Source organism: Podarcis bocagei (genome assembly GCF_964188305.1).
Source record: "Podarcis bocagei genome assembly, chromosome: 5".
NCBI classification, from domain to species: domain Eukaryota; kingdom Metazoa; phylum Chordata; class Lepidosauria; order Squamata; family Lacertidae; genus Podarcis; species Podarcis bocagei.
Genome location: NC_138129.1, coordinates 20,215,220 through 20,230,815, shown reverse-complemented (window position 1 = coordinate 20,230,815; position 15,596 = coordinate 20,215,220). Strand labels below are relative to the sequence as shown.

At 45.7% G+C, this 15,596-nt stretch overlaps 1 long non-coding RNA gene across 2 annotated transcripts in view; it reads right to left on the bottom strand.

Moving 5' to 3' along the window:
- LOC308588396 overlaps positions 1-7,621 on the bottom strand; it is a 220,439-nt gene extending 212,818 nt beyond the window's left edge. For both annotated transcript variants that reach the window (XR_014008705.1, XR_014008706.1), the window contains exons 1-2: positions 7,373-7,621; positions 5,941-6,016 (exon numbers count right to left, since the gene is read on the bottom strand). This is a non-coding gene — a long non-coding RNA (uncharacterized lncRNA). The remainder of the gene's footprint in view (positions 1-5,940; positions 6,017-7,372) is intronic.
- Positions 7,622-15,596: the final 7,975 nt, after the last annotated feature.

The window sequence follows — 15,596 nt, the reverse complement described above, 5'->3', positions numbered from 1 at the left end:
TATAACCCAGCCCAATCACCTGGCCTGAACCACGTTTTAATCCCCTAGCAGGTGAAATAAGGTAAATCGGAGACTGAACTTTTAGTCCCTGCTGCAGGTTCAGGAAAGGGCAGTGGTTAAATTTCCTCTCTCCTCTCTAAGACACTGTTGGAATCCAGCTCCCACCAGCCCCAGCCAGCATGACCAATAGTCACAGCTTCGGATGAAAGAATCTATCAGTTTGGGGGTCTCTCCATTTTTCGTTTTTCCAATCTTAAATTCAGTTCACCGCGTTACAGCAATCTGCGATTATTTTTATTTTTTAATTCTCGTGAATATTCATATGCATCTTTGTGTTAATTTCTCCCAGCAAACACAATTTTGTATGCAGTCTTGAATAATGTACACATTTTTGCAAGCAGTTTTCCTCAATGTAATGCGTTTTGTGTATTGTTTTCACTAATATCTTCATGTTGGGCACAATATATGCATTTTTTGAAAACACTGTTTGCATTGTGAAGTTTGGATAAGTGTGAACTTGTGTGTTTGAACACTGCTTTCATTAAGAAAAGGTCAGAGAAAAGGTCCATTCTAATCCAGCATGCTGCCTCCGACAGTGGACAGCCAAATAACTAAGATATTCACCAGCAAGTCCTGATAATTATTCCCTACACCTCGACGTCACCATCTGGCAATCAGAGCTAGATTATGTCTAAATATCAATACTGTGTTTATTTTTATTCTTTTAGCTTGTATAACTAGTAACCATCACTGGATCATAATTTTAAAATGATGGCCTACTTTAAGTATAATTTTGGGTCAGTTCCATGTGACCATATAAACTGGTTCACTACAGGCCTCTGACGATGCTATTGCTAAACATGCTGTGGCCTAATTTAATATGTTACCAAATGCAGGAATTGGGGCCGGCCCACACATGAGGCAAGGTGAAGCAACTGTCTCGGGTGGCAAGATCCATTAGAATAGCAGATCCGGCCACCAAGGAATGCATCGCCCACTTGCTGCAACAGTATTGGCAGCGATGACTACATTACAGCATGCCAAGCATAATCTTTAAACTGAGCTTCACAATTTGATAATTGCCACAAATTTTCTGTTGCATGCAGAAAGACTTCATTTTCTACTCATTTTGAACATCCACACCAAGTGGATGGATTCTCCAAGCTGTGCAATGCAATGCTAAACATGTTTACTGTAATGTAACAGATGCGGGTGGTGCTGTGGGTTAAACCACAGAGCCTAGGGCTTGCCAATCAGAAGGTCGGCGGTTCGAATCCCTACGACGGGGTGAGCTTCCGTTGCTCGGTCCCTGCTCCTGCCAACCTAGCAGTTTGAAAGCATGTCAAAGTGCAAGTAGATAAATAGGTACCGCTCCGGCGGGAAGATAAACGGAATTTCTGTGCACTGCTCTGGTTCGCCAGAAGTGGCTTAGTCATGCTGGCCACATGACCCGGAAACTGTACACCGGCTCCCTCGGCCAATAAAGTGAGATGAGTGCTGCAGCCCCAGAGTCGGCCAGGACTGGACCTAATGTTCAGGGGTCCCTTTACCTTTACCTTTACCTTTAACAGACCCTCCTGATTTTCTAGGGACGTCCCTGATTTAGAGAAGCCATCCCGGTTTTCTGATTTTATCCTGGAATGTCCCATTTTTCCTTAGGATGTCCCTGTTTTCATTGGAGAAATGTTGGAGGGTATGGAGTTATCCAACCCTGGAGATGTCTGAAGGCAATCCTCCATAGGCAAGGTTTTTATGTTTAATAATTTATTATGTTTTTATATATGTTGGAAGCTGCCCAGAGTGGCTAGGGCAACCCAATAAGATGTGTGGGGTATAAATAGTAAAATTATCATGATGGAATGGGACGTCCTTATTTTCATCGGAGAAATGTTGGAGGGCATGAAGTAAGTCCCACTGAACTCAGTGCAGCTTACTCCCTGTTCATCTCCCATGGAATTGCAGCAATTCCATGTTTGCAGAAATATTCGCTTCTGTTTATTCTTGCCACTCTGTTTCTAAATTATTGAAGTCTTCAGTCTTCAGTCCTCTGTCAATTTTCTTTTTTCCTCTTTCCCTAAACCACCCCCCAAATAAAATAAATCCCTATGTCTTGAGCTGTAACTAGACTTGGGGATGATTAAAGTTCATTTTTTTTAAAAAACAGCCTTTTTATAAAAAAACTTGTTCTAGCATGAGTTGCATCATGGATTTGCATTTTCCTCTGTCGAAACGCTAGTTTGGAGTGACATCTCTTCGTTCACATCTTTCAAGAGAAGGAAAACTTTCTTGTGTCATTTCTGCTTGGAGTGCATATGCCACAGGGCACCATTCCAACCCCTCTGCCTCCACCCAATGGCTAAATGTTTAAAAGACGGAGATTCTCTGCCTTATAACACAGAGAGAGAGAGAGAACGAACCATGTGAACTGAGAACCCAGTTCATTCATGCATTCCTTCCCAGCACCATTCCATGGCTGAGAGCCAGATACCATTTGACGTCATGGATCTAACCAAGAACTTAATGTACTGGCTATGGGACAAGAGTTTACTACGAAGTGGTGAAGGGGGGAGGGCAGGCCGACATAGCAGCAAGTTGAAACATACAGTAGACATTAATCGAGAGGGGGCAAACTGAAAATGATGCAAATATAGTATGTACCATAATTCCCCCCCCCCCCCAATTTTTGCTTCTTCTTCTATTTGCCCCCTTACCAGATGGGCAGGGTACAAATAATAAATTATTACTATTATTATTATTAACACTTAGGAAATTCGTACATGCTCAGAAACCATTGTGCTTTTGATTAAGTAGTATAGCTGGAATGGCAGGACGAACAGACAAAAGAATAGCAGCGCTGACTTAAATAGCTTTTGCTGGTCCTCTTTCCTCCCCTCCCCTCCGGTACTCATTATGTTTACCAAGCTGTTAAAAGAAAGCTCTTTTCCATAAATAAATACAAAACGTCAAAAGCAAATATGCCAAGAGGGTTGCTTGCTTTGAGTAGCGTAGTAAATGCTCCTTCTTGGAGTTAAATATTAAACGCTTTTTGTATAAAAATTCACTTGGAAATCTAGTACAGGAGGTGAATGAGAAAAGGGAGGCCCTGCAACAAAATGTTGCAGTGCAGGAGTCCAGTCATTCCATTTCAGCCCCGGCTCCAGTTTTTCACCATCTCCCTCCAACAGTTAGATAGCAGTCCATGCTCTGAGCATGCCCAGTCCCAGCAGTGAGCGTGGTGGGGCAGAGTCATGGAGTCACTTCCAGACTCCAGTGTTATTGTTATTTTACATGGACAAGGCTGGGGCAAAGCAGCAGCAAGGTTGAGCTTGTACAATTGCACCAGTAGATCCACTGTCTCCCATATGGTTGAATCCTGACCATCACCTTTAAACAGGACTTGGACCAGACTGCCCTTCAAACAGAAAACTCCTTCAAACAGAGGGCTGTCTTCTTACAACCTTCTACATAGTGAACTGGTCTCCATCAAACATGTCCTTTTGGGCAGTCTGCAGCAGCTACCTAAAATCAGGAGGCACCAGAAATCTGGGGGCACACACACACGCGCATAAAAGCATTGTCTATCTCCCCAGTCAACCAGCACCGTCCCAAACTACTTGGGATTAGGGTTAGGGCAGGTGACATCCTTTATGGAACAGGAGTATTGTACATAAAAATAGCCATTAGAAAAACCATGTTGTTGTTGTTCGTCTGTCTCGAGAGACAATGAGTGCCTCCAGGCGTGAACTCAAACCACTGTGCTAACAGCACCAAAGTGACCTTTCTGTGGTGCAAGCCTCAGCAGTGTGTGTGTGGAGGTCCTGGGCGGCCCAGACAACAAGACCTCCCTTTCACACTCGCTGAGGTGATCCAAAGGAAAGCAGAACAATACATTTGGCACCAGCTTGACTGCAGGAATTGCTGGAAGGAAGCTTATGAAACACCATCCAGCTATCTTAGGGACTGCACTCAGGATTTGTGTAGGGTTTCCTCCTTGGACTTTTCTTCTCCTGAAGATGTCCCACAAGGCAGTGGAGGTTTAGGATCTTCTCCTAGAGGGGCTACCATCCTAGGTTGATGTGCCCCATCAGCCCTTCACTTCCATCTACAGCACATGCAGAAACCTCCTTATTGCACTTGGGCAAAAAAAATGAGAGGCACAAATACAAGATGGGTGACACCTGGCTTGAGAGCAGTACATGTGAAAAGGATCTAGGAGTCTTGGTTGACCACAAACTTGACATGAGCCAACAGTGTGACGCGGCAGCTAAAAAAGCCAATGCAATTCTGGGCTGCATCAATAGGAGTATAGCATCTAGATCAAGGGAAGTAATAGTGCCACTGTATTCTGCTCTGGTTAGACCACACCTGGAGTACTGTGTCCAGTTCTGGGCACCACAATTCAAGAAGGACACTGACAAACTGGAACGTGTCCAGAGGAGGGCAACCAAAATGGTCAAAGGCCTGGAAACGATGCCTTATGAGGAACGGCTAAGGGAGCTGGGCATGTTTAGCCTGGAGAAGAGGAGGTTAAGGGGTGATATGATAGCCATGTTCAAATATATAAAAGGATGTCACATAGAGGAGGGAGAAAGGTTGTTTTCTGCTGCTCCAGAGAAGCGGACACGGAGCAATGGATCCAAACTACAAGAAAGAAGATTCCACCTAAACATTAGGAAGAACTTCCTGACAGTAAGAGCTGTTCGACAGTGGAATTTGCTGCCAAGGAGTGTGGTGGAGTCTCCTACTTTGGAGGTCTTTAAGCAGAGGCTTGACAACCATATGTCAGGAGTGCTCTGATGGTGTTTCCTGCTTGGCAGGGGGTTGGACTCGATGGCCCTTGTGGTCTCTTCCAACTCTATGATTCTATGATTCTATGATTCTATGATTCTATGACTGATGGACCCATTATTGGTCTTGTCTGCTCAATCTGTCAAAGCCTGTCTTCAAATGTAGGGAAAAGTCCCTAACTCACCAAGGCTTTGAGACTCATCAGCTACCCCACTGGTTTAGTTGGCCAGTCAAAGCCATTCCCAGGGTGTGGCCGCTGGTCACATGCTGACATCTAGGAGCCACAGGTGAGAGCTGAGTGCAGGGTGGGACCAAAGGTGGACAAGCTATCCCAGAAGGAGCCCGATGTGTCCCCCACCAGAGGGACTACTCTCTCCCCTAATACTCTACCCACACAGGTGGGAACCATTTTGCACACATTCAATTGGGGCACAACTGCCCCCGTGTGTGCCATTTTTGGCCCTAGAAGGGGACAGAATGGGGTGGGGTGGGCTTATGCACACCCCACTGACACAGGTGATGACCCAGAATGCAACCCCTGCACAAATGAGGAGTTGTATGTACTGCAAACAACCTTTCTCCAGTCACACCCTTCTCATTCCCAGTTTCCTTAAAAGCTTGCCTAGATAGAGAAATCTGCCTCGCTGTGGGAAGATCTTCAGGCTTTAAGGAAGTTCAAGAGGGAGAGAACTGTGGAGCTGAGAACAGCCACCAGTAAAGAAAACATGTCTTGCTAAAAACTATGAAGTGCCCTTTTCAGTGTCAACTCTCTATTTTTCAGTCCTAGATACTAAAATCTGCATACATGCCTGATGTGAAGTTTGATTTGGCTTTATCTTCATGTGCATCTTTCAACCTCACCCAGATTTCCAAGAATTGTTTTTGATCCTTTGTTTTAGAGGGTTGAGCAGCATATAGATTTAAATCACTAGGTCAGTGCTGATTTGAGCTTACCCAATCAAGGTTAATGGATTACTTTCACTCATGTTGTATTGCAGGTTCATACAGTGAATGGATGGTGAGGGGACCAGACTACATCTGCATCCAGATGTGGTATTATTATTAGTAATAGTGCTTTCATTCATTACACACAGCCAGGGCAGGTTACAACAACTTAAAATACAATGTTAAAAACAATGAAAAGCAACTTACAATTGCAATTGGTCTTTAAAATATGCATCTCAGGTGTCAAAGGCCTGGGTAAAGAGAGGTGCATCTTCAACATTCACTGAAAAATGTATAATAAAGATGCTAGACACACATCTATGGGGGTTGGGATTCCACAACTTAGTGGATGTCACAGAGAATTCCCTCTAGTCTATTGGGCCGCCGCTGCCCCCAACTTTCTGTGGGCAGCAGAACTACCAGGAAGGCTCCCTCTGCTCATCTTAACTCCCAAGAGGGCCTGTATCTTTCAGACATTTGGGGCCTGAATCTCTAATATGAATACCAATCACGAGAACTACTGAGCAGCTGACAGCGACGACAACAACTCCTGCAAGGATGTGGCCTTGAAGTCAAAAAGACAGCAGTTGCCACCTCTGCTGTTATGTTTGTGAACTTCAAACTGGGAACAAACTAGCAACCGATGCATCTGTTTTAAAACAGGGATAATATGAGATCTAAATGGAACCCAAGCCAGTAATCTGGGTGCTGCCTTTTGGACCAAAGGAAGTTTCCAGGTCTCCTTCAAGGGTGCCCCTGTGTAGAGCGCATTGCAATAATCCAGTCAGGAAGTTAGCAGAGCATGGAATACTATGGCCAAGTCATTTCTGGCCAAAAGGGGTCATAGCCAGCAAACCAGCCAGAGCTAGAAAAGGGCATTCCTAGTCACCAAGAGCACTTGAGCCTTGCATCCATAGGCTGTGAGCCAGCTCAGGCCAGAAGAGGCCATTTCCCCATCTCCTGTACTTGAGAACACAGGACATGTTAACATCTCTTATCTTTTCAGGATTCCAGGCTATCACCACCTCCAAGAAACTGATTTACTGTAATATCTCCACCACCTCTTCCAATTCAGATGGAACAGAGAGATAGAGCTGGGTGTCGTCCACTTCATGTTGCCTGATGACAGCTTCCAGCAGTTTCATATAGATGTTAAAGAGCATGGGAAATGAGATGGAACCTTGTAGAGCACTGCAGGACAGTGCCAAACAATTGCCTTCCATATCTACTTTCTGGAAGCAGCTCTGGAGACATTGCGTGAACAGGCCCTGATACTGTCTTCTCCCCCACTACCACCCCATCCTCCCTTCTTCCTTCCTACAGGGCAGGTGGTGTCCATTACAGAACCTACCACGTGTTCTCTTTCCCCGGTCATCAATAACCAACCTGCTTTGAAATATAATGGCAGCCATAACAGCAACAGAAGCAGCAATTAATACTCTGCATTGCATTCCGAGTGTTTGCCGCAGATTCTGCAAATGAGAAAAATGATAGAACAGACTCACTGTTGTCATCGTTATGAGTTATTATGTTCGGCGGCAGTTCAGCACTCAGTAGAATTCATAGCCATTTCGCTTTTGTAATGTGTTGCTATCCAGTAGCAGTTACATTCATAAGGTGAATGACAAGTGTTACTCACCCATCCCAAGCATAATCTATAACCAAGAGTTTCCCCCACGCTGGCTTGGCCAGTTCCATGGAATGGAAGGTGGCAGGATCCCCAAGAACATGCTCTACTGAGAGCTGGCTTCAGGCACCAGGCCCATTGGCCAACCAACTCAGCGTTACAAAGATGTCTGCAAATGATGCATGAAGGCTGGTGGCGTTAACCTCGTTCTGTGGGAATCCATTGCAGACAACCTGGAGATGACTGCAGATGATCCATTACAGACTGGGAATACCAGGGAAGATTCTGGAGCAGATCATTAAGCAAACCGTCTGTGAGCACCTAGAAAGGAATGCTGTGATCACCAATAGTCAGCATGGATTTCTGAAAAATAAGTCATGTCAGACTAACCTGATCTCGTTTTTTGACAGAATTATAAGCCTGGTAGATGAAGGGAACGCAGTGGATGTAGCCTACCTTGATTTCAGCAAGGCATTTGACAAGGTGCCCCATGATATTCTTGTAAAGAAACTGGTAAAATGCGGTCTTGACTATGCTACCACTCAGTGGATTTGTAACTGGCTGACTGACCGAACCCAAAGGGTGCTCATCAATGGTTCCTCTTCATCCTGGAGAAGAGTGACTAGTGGGGTGCCACAGGGTTCTGTCTTGGGCCCGGTCTTATTCAACATCTTTATCAACGACTTGGATGATGGACTCAAGGGCATCCTGATCAAATTTGCAGATGACACCAAACTGGGAGGGGTGGCTAACACCCCAGAGGACAGGATCACACTTCAAAACGACCTTGACGGATTAGAGAACTGGGCCAAAACAAACAAGATGAATTTTAACAGGGAGAAATGTAAAGTATTGCACTTGGGCAAAAAAAATGAGAGGCACAAATACAAGATGGGTGACACCTGGCTTGAGAGCAGTACATGTGAAAAGGATCTAGGAGTCTTGGTTGACCACAAACTTGACATGAGCCAACAGTGTGACGCGGCAGCTAAAAAAGCCAATTCAATTCTGGGCTGCATCAATAGGAGTATAGCATCTAGATCAAGGGAAGTAATAGTGCCACTGTATTCTGCTCTGGTCAGACCTCACCTGGAGTACTGTGTCCAGTTCTGGGCACCACAATTCAAGAAGGACACTGACAAACTGGAACGTGTCCAGAGGAGGGCAACCAAAATGGTCAAAGGCCTGGAAACGATGCCTTATGAGGAACGGCTAAGGGAGCTGGGCATGTTTAGCCTGGAGAAGAGGAGGTTAAGGGGTGATATGATAGCCATGTTCAAATATATAAAAGGATGTCACATGGAGGAGGGAGAAAGGTTGTTTTCTGCTGCTCCAGAGAAGCGGACACGGAGCAATGGATCCAAACTACAAGAAAGAAGATTCCACCTAAACATTAGGAAGAACTTCCTGACAGTAAGAGCTGTTCGACAGTGGAATTTGCTGCCTAGGAGTGTGGTGGAGTCTCCTACTTTGGAGGTCTTTAAGCAGAGGCTTGACAACCATATGTCAGGAGTGCTCTGATGGTGTTTCCTGCTTGGCAGGGGGTTGGACTCGATGGCCCTTGTGGTCTCTTCCAACTCTATGATTCTATGATTCTATGACTGCCTGGAGACAGCCAGGTTGTGCATCCATAGCCGTGACCAGAGGAGGAATGACTGCTGAGAGGAACGCAGAGGAACGCATCTTCACCAGCAATACCACACACCTCCAACAAGGGCCGGATTTAGGTTTGATGAGGCCCTAAGCTACTGAAGGTAATGGGGCCCTTTATATGCCCAGCTGTCCTTTGTCAACAACAAATTGTCACTGTTTTGTGTGTTGAATATATGCTCATACACAGGGCCGTCTTAACCATAGGCACCAGGGGTGCGGGGCACCCGGGCGTCGGGCTCTCAGGGGCGCCAGGCTGAGAGTCCAGGGCCCAAGAGTTGGAGTCCAGGGAAGAGCCCGTCTGTTCGTCAGAGTGCTGCGGCAGGCTCTTCTGCTGCGGGCGTCTCTGCCCCACGAGTTCAGGGGCGAGTGAGCCAGCGAGGTGCTGAGGCAGCTGGCCGCCTCCGTCCTCCTGTGCACCTGGGATTGGTGTAGGGCTGTGGAGAGGCTTACACCATGAGGCACCCGGCTTCACTCAGTCACTAATGCCAACGCCTCGGGCTGGTTTGTTGCGCTGGGCTCCGTATGTTTCCTGTTTTATTTTCCTGAGCAGAGATAAGCGTGCTGTCAGCTTCCTAAAAAAAAGGCTGACAACTCTGGGCAACCCGGGGGTGGGGGGGACCACAGGACGGATCTCTGCACCCCGGCACTGCATATGCTTAAGACGGCCCTGCTCATACTCTTAGTCTATACTGCCTGATCATCAGTCTACAAGCACTCTTTAATATTAGATAACAGGTACAACAGCTTGAGCTACATTCAACTGTGCTGCACTGCAGTCTGCAGCCGTGCATGCTACATATTTCCATGCAACCAGTCCATGCAGAATGTAGGCCCCCTATATATGGGAGTGAGCAAACCAGTGATATTTTAGGGAGCAGGCTAGCAGGCGGGGCCCATTACTTACATCATAGGAGCCTACACAGCACAAAACACTGTAGCTGTATGTAGGTTTTATTTTATTTGTTTTTTATCTTATATTTTGAAAATGTACATCCAGTTGTTTTTCTCCTTTAATTTTTTTTTGGGGGGGGCAAGAGAGTGGGGCCCTAAGCTATAGCTTGTTTAGCTTATATGTAAATCCGGCACTGCCTCCAACTGCCCCAGCTGCAACGAAACATGTCTCTTCCGTATCCAGTCTCTACAGCCACAGCAGGCGCTGTAACTCTCCAACAGTTTGACTTCGCCCTCAAAGGCACACTTCTCCATTGTCTCCTGCAACAGGCAGGTGCCAACCAACACCTCAATAAACTAGTGTGATTCCACTGGGGACAATACTATATCATATTGACTAACAGGTCACAAGTGTGTATCACTAAGAACGTATTTATTAACACAAACAGGTTAACACATAGCCACCAGATCATGTGAACTGAAGAACTTCCAGAGAGAAAGGAAAGCTTGCTCCATAGGTACCTAGAGCGATGAGATTGCATGCCACAACCCAGGTTACAGATTAATGCCTTTAGATGCCCCTCACTACCGTGATGTCTAAAGAACGTACTCTGTCGTAATCTCATTCATGAGTGAAAGTTGCGTATGCTATTGGAAACAGTCTAGGAAGAGCCACAAGGTGGCAGTAATTGTCCTGTAAAGGGAAATGCATGAAGCATACCTAGGAAATGTCAGGGTGGGGTTTTCTACCTTGGCCAGGTGCGCTGAACATACTCTCACGTTCAGAATTAAAGGAGTAGAGACTGAAATACATTCATAATGCCATTTGGACAAACTGTTATCTCACCTGAGCAAAGGCTTCTTGTGTACATAAGGGCCCACATGCTAACTAGGGGCTGAGGATTATTGGTTTTGTTTTTTTACTATGTTATGTATTTTTGTGTTTTCATATTGTAAACTGCCCTGTGATCCTAGGATGAAGGTAGGTATAAAAATTTAATAAATAAAAAATAATAATTTTAACCATCCTGTACCCCTGCTCGTGTCTGGCACAGCACTCCCATAGGAATTAACCATGTCAGAATTTTGTCAGGGATTTTGTTTGGATCACATGACATTTTCAGCAATCCAAGCAGATCAACATGACTAAACTTTCTTCTGCTCTTTCTTTCTTTCTTTCTTTCTTACCCCTTCCATGCTCTCTTTCCTCCTTTCCCTCTTTCTGATCTTGTAATTTATCCCCACCTGCACATATGCCGTCCATTTAAAGTACATGTTAAAAGAATTCTGGGAACTGGGAACTTCTTCAGGGTGCTGAGAATAGCAGCTCAGTTCCCATGGTTCTTGGGAAGGACAAGAGCAGGGGAAAGGCGTCTCAAATGTATGGCATGCACACAGACCCACACTCCTATAATACCTTTATACTACAGCTAGCTCTGATTTTATTACACAAGTCCTAGTTTGTTTGTTTTTTAAGTGTCGGGGATCCATTTTCAGGGATACCTTAAAAGAAATATTTCAAAGAGAGTTTTTCAAACCTTCAGATTTTGGCTGCCACTCCAGAGTCTCTGGAAGTTAAATATCTGAATTAGGGGTGGATGCCTTGGGTCTCCTGCACACCCATAATACACTTGCCTGCTTTCCTCTTCCCTTTTCCTGTGTGTATCTTTTGTTGTTGTTTTCGATTGTAAGTCTGCAGGTAGGGATGGTCGTGTTTTGATTGTATGTAAGCTGCTCTGGGAGCCTTTTTGGCTGAGGAGCAGAGAATCATAGAATTGTTGCAGTCAGAATGGACCCTGAGGTTCATCCATATGCGGGGCTGGCCTTGAAGCTGACCCAGAAACTCCAGCGGGTGCAGAATGCCGTGGTGAGGCTCCTTAAGGGGTCATTGCCACGGCATCACATTCATCCAGTGCTTTACCAACTGCACTGGCTCCCGGTGGAGTACAGGGTCAGGTTTAAGGTGCTGGTTTTGACCTTTAAAGCCTTATGCTGCCTAGGGCCCATGTACCTACAGGACCGCCTCTCCTAGTATGCCCCGCGGAGGACCTTAAGGTCCACAAATAACAACACTTTGGAGGTCCCGAGCCTCAAGGAGGTTAGGTTGGTTTCAACTAGGGGCAGAGCCTTTTCAGCACTGGCCCCGACATGGTGGAACACTCTGTCACAAGAGACTAGGGCCCTGCGGGACTTGACATCTTTCCGCAGAGCCTGCAAGGCAGAACTGTTCTGCCTGGCCTTTGGTTTGGGCTCGGTCTGATCCTTATGCTTCCCTCCCCTTATGGTCTTGATTTATCAGCTATTTTAAAATGAGGCTGCGTTTTAAATTGCATTTTAACCTGTATTTTAAATTGTTGTTTTTTTCCTCCCTCTCTTTTCCCCCTATTATGTTTTTACTGTGATTTTATTTTATTGGTGTTAGCCGCCCTGTGCCCAGCTCTGGCCGGGGAGGGCGGGATATAAATATTATTATTATTATTATTATTATTATTATTATTATTATTATTATTTATTATCCAGTCCACGTGAATAAGCAGCTGTCCCACACGAGGATCGAACATGCAACCTTGGTGTTATCAGCACCGTGCTCTAAGCGATTGAGCTGTCCAGGCTGACACAAATGCATTAAGCAAAGGAGATAAACGGCACTGCCGTCCCTGAAAGATAAATGAATCCCTAGGTGGCCAATAGCCTCTCCACCCAAGATGGAGAGAGGTGCTGAATTCAATGACAAAAAAGCCTGTGGTGTGAAACGAGAACACTTTGTGAGGTAGAAACCCCTTGGAAACCTCAGTCTCCTGTTTGTGTGATATCACAGATGACACGGTCTGAACTTTGCACAGATCGTGCGTCCAAGTCTGGCCTTGTGAGGGAGTTATGGGACGCAAGCAGATAAGGCCATATCTTTTGTTAGACGGACTTCTGTGCGTGTTAGGACACAGAGACTGCAGGCTTTCAAATTGTGGAGAGCTCATCGATTAGGCACGTCAAACACCATACAGCATGCCACAACAACCATCTCTGGGGGGAAACATGCCTGAAACTGTTTTTTTAATGGGTGTGTGTGGGCACCACAACCAAGAGGTAAGCGCTGTTATTAACTGGAAAATGACGTTCTGCCTCAACCTGTCCAATCACCTTTGATGACATAACAACAAAAGAGCCCAGGATCTTGATCATTATGAGTGAGAGGGTGATGTGGCTTCTGCTGCAGATCCCAGCGAGGGCTTAGGATGGGCATATCCAGCCATTTTAGTTTTTTGCAGTTTCCAAACTTTTCCAGACTACACATTTCCATATCAGTGTACACACACACACACAATAATTCACTGGCAAAGTTAGTGCAAATTTCTCCTAATAAACATATTTTTAATGCCCAGTATACATACTGGATGTTTGTGTGTTATTTTCAACATTGGGTGCATCTCTATGCATGCTTTATATGCATATATGTGTGTTTTTGTATATATTACTCAGCTGAAGAACCACATTGCACAATTCAGATAAGTGCGAATTTCGAAGGTTGTTGGATTTCGGTTTAGAATCATTGACTTGTAGAATTGTAGTGTTGGAAAGGACCCTGAGAATCATCTAATCCAACCCTTTCAGTACAGGAATATGCAGCCTTGACATTATCAGCACCATGCTCTAACCATGGTTTGTTTGTTCACTTGTTTGTTTTTTGAAAGTGTGAATTAAACAGGATCACCTGTAAATGCAAGATAAATGGATTTTATCCCCACCCACACCATCAAGTGTTTGGGGCTAGGTTGAGGTTGCCCTGAGCAAGGTACACAGGATGCAGCAGGTGCCAATGGGAGCAGCCAGGAAAACAATTCGTAAAATTAATTGTTTATTACATTATTATCCAGCCTTTCATCCAAAGAGCTCGGGGCTATGTATATGGCCCTCTCCAACCCCATTTAGCCTTCACAACCAACTTTGCAAGGTAGGTTGGGCTAAGAGATGGTGATTGGCCCCAGTTCACCCAGTGAGTGCCATGGCAGAGTGAGGATTCGAACTCTGCTCTCCCCTGGCCATAGCTCATCATGCTAACCAAGTACACCACACTGTCTCTCTTCAAGATGAAGCAGTTGACAAAATCCACCCCACCCACCAAATATTTTGTGTGTGTGTGTGTGTGTGTGTGTGTGTTGACTGAGTGAAAAGGTGATGCAACTCCTTGCATTCATGCCCAGATATATAGACTCTGCCTTCTCCACGGGTTGCACTGATGGATAAGCTAATGAGGAGCCAATGAGGCAACATCTGATTCGCAACTCTCTTTCTGACATATGCAGCTGATGATATCAGCCGCTGGAGGGCTCACCTCCCTGGACCCCGAAGCATTTTTGCCATTTGGCCTGAAGTTCCCTCACTTCTAATGTCACCACACCAACCAGTTTCATCATCAGCCAATGGCTCTGTTGCTGCTTGCAAGCCTAGGTAGAGCAAAGGACATTGTCCTCCTACCAGCACATACCCAACCTCTCGCTAGTAGCATGTCCTCCTACCACCCACAACCGTTTGGCTTTCAAGGCCCTGGGCAGAATTTAGGTTGGCTTCTTCTTTCACGGTGACCTCAGGATAAAGTCACTACAGTAAAAAACACAAAAGTGGCAATTGTCACAAAAGTGACTAGTAACAATTGCCACAGTCTTCAGACCATCTCAACAATGCTGCTCTTCCCTCTATTACAGACATCCCCAACCTTCAGCCCTCCAGATGTTTTGGACTACAATTCCCATCATCCCTGACCACTGGTCCTGTTAGCTAGGGATCATGAGAGTTGTAGGCCAAAAATTCTGGAGGGCTGCAGGTCAGAGATGCCTGGTCTATTACATGTTGCGGGAAGTGTACAATAAAGCAAGGTTTCCCACACTTGGGTCTCAGCCTGTTGGCAAGACGAGCAGGGCCCTCCCTGCTTATCTCGGAGCCCAAGTCATCCTATAGAGGCAGAAGGACTCCATCACAACAAAATGGAAAGAGATGGACGTCGAAGAAAGGGAAGCACAAAGCACCTCCATCAATAAGATTTCATAGTCCGTTGGTGGAATGCAGCCAACATCTGGACACAATGGATGCATAAAGGTAAAGAGACCCTTGACAATTGCATCCAGTCGCGGACAACTCTGGGGTTGCGGTGCTCATCGCACTTTATTGGCCGAGGGAGCTGGCGTACAGCTTCTGGGTCATGTGGCCAGCATGACTAAGCCACTTCTGGCGAACCAGAGCAGCGCACGGAAACACCGTTTACCTTTCCACCGGAGCGGTACCTATTTATCTACTGTGCTTTCGAACTGCTAGGCTGGCAGGAGCAGGGACCAAGCAACGGGAGCTCATCCCGTAATGGGGATTCGAACCACTGACCTTTTGATCAGCAAGCCCTCTGTGGTTTAATCCACAGCGCCACGCACGTCCCTAATGAGATGCACAGGTGGGATGCAAAAGTCACACTGGGTGTAAATCTCTGTTTCCCCAAAGCAAGCTGGAGCATGCCCGTACATAACAGGTAGACCTTTAATCCATATTCCATAGCTAAGAATGTTGGGGTGACGCTTATGTTAGAATGAAATATTTTGTATCTGCAAAATCAGGTGTTGAGAAAAGACACACCACACACACACACACACACACCCCATCCCTGCTCATCCTCTAATTTTTCTTCAACTATTTCCAGCCAGTGGCGTAG